Source organism: Haplochromis burtoni, unplaced genomic scaffold (genome assembly GCF_018398535.1).
Source record: "Haplochromis burtoni strain Fernald_Lab_line unplaced genomic scaffold, NCSU_Asbu1 Contig_247, whole genome shotgun sequence".
NCBI classification, from domain to species: domain Eukaryota; kingdom Metazoa; phylum Chordata; class Actinopteri; order Cichliformes; family Cichlidae; genus Haplochromis; species Haplochromis burtoni.
In genome coordinates, this window is record NW_024582608.1 from 306,592 (window position 1) to 311,263 (window position 4,672).

A 4,672-nucleotide genomic window follows, 5' to 3' on the forward strand; every position below is an offset into this window, starting at 1 on the left:
GAGCATTGCTGAGTCATTTGCTTACTTTAAAGAAGATGACACTGAAGGCTTCAGCTTTCCAGTTTCCTCATTAGTTTACTAAATAGTAGGCTTTTCATACTCTAAGCTTATTCTAAGCTGTATGGTACAAAGAGAAGAGTCAGTCCAGGTTAGGAGTCTGCTTTAAAAAAGAAAAATTGGAGTCATGGCTGTTCTTGACAATCCTGATGAGAACAGAGGTTGAGCCAGGCTTTGTTCTGCCAAAGTACATCTGTCATGAAAGCACTTTTATCTGTCCTCCTTTCACCGCTTACACAGAGGTCACTTTTATATTTAGTGTATCGTCTGACTGAACAACTGTCTCCTATAACTGAATAAAAGAGGGGGAAAACACTACTAAATAAGTTAAATGAAACTCCCCTTTGTGCTTGTATGCCTCTGCTAATCACTCAAATTGCAGTTGAAATCAGATCTGTTCAGGTTCATGTGATTTATGTGGTAAATCATATGAACCTGTTATAGGTGTCCCCAGATGTTAGTGTTACTAACTATGAATCCTACCAACTGTATGGTCACAGTCTGTGGCTACTTTAAAAAAACTACAAGATATCATAGTCAAATAGTGACATAGTATAACCTATCATCACTGCATCAGTTCATGTGACTAAACTTTTAAAAGTGAAATATTGCCATTAATAGTTATTGCCAAACGTATGTTTTGTCACAATGTCACTTTTGCCATCAAAGAGATACTGTGTTGAGGAAGTTTGGATGGATGGACGGATAATTATCCTTCTAGCGTAATCCTTGATGACACGTTTGCTGGGTGCAGATGAAAACTGCTTCTTCTGCACAATAAATGCTTTACCAGCACAAACCTTTTTAGCACATTTGACACAAGTCGGAAGAGTGGGTTGTTTAAAAGTCAAACTACAGATAGCACGAACACTTCAGTGTTGTTTATGTGCTAAGAAGCCGGCCTGACTGTTAGGGATACAAGATTGAAAAGTCCGACACATCCATCCTCGGAGGCTCTTTAACCTTATTTCAGCCGCAGCTGGTCAGCAGCCAAACCATTCCAGGCGGATGCAGCTGCCTGGCCTGGTGTCCCCAGCTGCTTAGCAGTCCTGACTTCATGGTCAGGACTGCTAAGGGGAAATTGGGGCGATCGTGGCTCAAAGAGTTGGCAGTTCGTCTTGTAATCGGAAGGTTGCCGGTTCGAGCCCCGGCTCGGACAGTCTCGGTCGTTGTGTCCTTGGGCAAGACCCTTCACCTACTGGTGTTGACCAGAGGTGCTGATGGTGCAATATGGCAGCCTCGCCTCTGTCAGTCTGCCCCAAGGCAGCTGTGGCTACAACTGTAGCTTGCCTTCACCAGTGTATGAATGTGAGAGTGAATGAATAGTGGTATTGTTAAGCGCTTTGAGGGGTCAAGAAAAGCGCTATATAAAAATGCAATCCATTATAGTTCATACTTCTGTGAGATTGCCACCTCAAGCTTTTGCTTTCATTTTTTGAAACTATAGATTTAGATTTGCACAGTTCAGCAATTTTTGGGTAAATTCACAAGCAAAGTGAAAACAAGAAAAACAGCCGAGATGTGAGCTTCTGCAGTACCCTGGGCTGCCATTCCTTTTTATTTGGCTACATCAGGCCAGTAGGCATTTATATAAGTTGATGTATAATGCTGATGGTTTACTGCTGCTTCTGATTTTAGGCTGCTGTTCTAATCATGCCATAGGAATGACATTTTGTGACAGGAAATAAAAATCCCATGATTTAACAGACGTGCAGGACTCAGTACTAAACGCATAACTGAGATCAAAGCATGGCTGCTACATAACCAAGACAACTTGACAGTGAATATTTGATCTTTTTTAAATCAAAATCAAACCAGAAACCTACCTGTGGTGGATTGTGAGAGTTTATGTGTTTTTGTGTACCATTTGAATTGAGCCCTGTCGACTTATCTGTGGAACTGTGGCCCACTTACCTACTTCTTCAAAGGTCTAAGTCGCCGTAAGGCCTCTTGTGCCAAATCCATGAAGACCACTGGGCGTGAATTTGCCAAACTCTGTCCTACCTGCCATGCTTCAATCATGCCCGAATGAGCATGCACTTAACCCACTAGCAGAATAAAGGCCATTGTTGTATGGTGCTGGCTTACCTTACATCCACGTTTACTATCATGACTGAGTGAGTCTCCTGCTCTGCTCCAGTGATGCAGTCATTACTTTAAAAGCCACATTAATTCAGAATGATGTTAGTTTGTGAACTTATTGACTTAGTGCCAAATATGGGTTTGTGCAGGAAATTCAGAATGTGTGGAAGTAACACAATGTCTTTCATTGGGATCGTGATCACGGGGAATTTTCTTTGACAGTGACAGTAAAGCAAACAACCGACTGAATGTTTTGTTTTTATGGTTTGCAGCTATGACAACATCAGTGACACACTGAAAGCCAGACACTGCATGCTGACGGCTCCGTTGCCTCCCAGTCAGTCTGCTGATGCCCCACACCACAGGGAACACTTAAAGACAAACACACTCTGCGCCAGCCTCAGAGCGTTGTCCTTGTTCTCTCACATTATGTTTAATTCTCAAAGCGGTCGGTGTCAGCTTATGAATGTGTGGCCGGCCAAAACACAAATTTGTTACAAGGTTGAAACTCCAAGGAACACTGTTAGTCATTTGTCTCTCTTCCATCAGCATTATTCACCGTCTAAATCGAGTAAGATACTGGAGGAAACACGAGACTTGGAACACACTGTCATAGAGTTACAGAGACAGGGAATTTTAGCAGGCTCTTGGCATCTCTGCAAACCTTGACGCTTTAATCACATTCATGTGAGGGGAAATTTCTTCTGCCTTGTCAAGTTACTGCATTAGATGCCAAAAGAGCCACGGAAACTGCCACAGTGGAACTCAGCAGAGAATAGTGCTACTTGTGTTTAATTTTGCTTCAGTACACTGAAAAAAATATACACTCTGCTATCTTTTAAAAGCATCGTGCTTGATCATTATTCTCCTCTTTCTCCTGTGCATTCTATGATCATGCAGTGTGTTAGATATGCTTTTGTATTTGTAGGATTGCGTTTCTTCATGTTTCCATGCAAAAAAAGAAAAGATAGTCATGTCTGCACATCCCTGCAGGCAGACTTTTCCCTGTTGTAAATTATCCAATGTGAAACCTTTTGACTAGTCTGTTATCTGTTTATACAGATAAAATCTTCTCCTGTGGTTTTAATCCACACACAGAAATAGTGGCTGCCTTGGTAACAACTCAAACAAATAAACACACAATTACATTTTCTCATTTTCATTTTTCAGGCTTAGTCACTTGAGTCATTTGAGTTTGATTTTGTCTGTTGTGCCCTTAGTCGGTTTCTTTATCAGGAGCTCCTGGAAATTTCAGATGCTGCCCCAGTGAAGTGGCCCTTTGGCTGAAAACAGCCACGGCTTTAATTCACTGATGACAACCTGTTAGATGAGACCTGAGGACGTGGCTTGTTGGACTTCACTGTAGCCCACAGTGTGACTGACCTTGAAAGTCTTTTTCAGATTTGTGGAGTCTAAGAGCTCTTTTCTTCACCTCTCTCTTTTACACACACACACACACACGCACAACCACACACACACGCACCCACACACACACACACACACACACACACACACACACACACACACACACACACACAGGTTAGGCAGGTCGGTGTTATTTCTAATCCACTTGATGAAAGTTTTCACCAGTCCTTTCACCTCTCTGTGAAGCCAACGTCACCCCCATGCTGTACCAGGATAAAATAAAATACCAAACTGTCATTATTCTGTCCACTTTTTATTAGAAGGCTGTTTTACTCTGACATATGTAGTTCATGAGACTTACACGAGGCACAGTTATCAATATACTACAATGTCCTAACGGAACCAGTGTCCTAAATTTGACCCCATGGAGATTTGTGGAACATGTAGATATTTGGCCGTTACATAATTGCGTTCCTGTTTACTGACTTCGTTGACTCCTGCTTCCCTCGTTCGCCCTCTCGACTCAGCAGACCTGCCACCTGAAAGCTGCGCGTCTGCCGCGCTGCTGACACGATCTTGTCTCGTTTGTGCTGGCCTAAGTATTCTAAGCACCCTGAGGTGTCGCCGGTGAGGGGGCCAGACAAGCACTTGAAGAAACATCAGCATGATCTCGCTGGGAGTTATTTAAGCGCGCAAGTGCTGAACGGACAGCGCCAAAGTGGACATCTTTCAGGACACCTGTAATACCTGCTAGGCGCACACCTGTGTCCGCTCAAGTTAATCTAAGTATCAGTGCATCAGCTAGAAGGAATTATATTTTTGATTATTAGGTTAATTCTTACCTTTACAGACATAATATGTATGTGTGCATAAATACGGCGAGTGTTCTCTTTAACCAAATGTGTCCCGATCTCTTTCGTTCTCTTTTCAGTGTTATACTATAAACTCAGAGAAACAAAGCCTTCCATTAGTCTTAAGCCACAACCATGAGTGTGCTTGATTTCATTGTAAAATTTAAGATGACTCAAATACACATATATTACCTATGCATCAGGAGCCACTGCAGTACCACCTTTGGCTTTAATTCAACTCCTTCCTGCCTGACTGTCTGCTCAACACACACACACACACACACACACACACACACACACACACACACACACACACA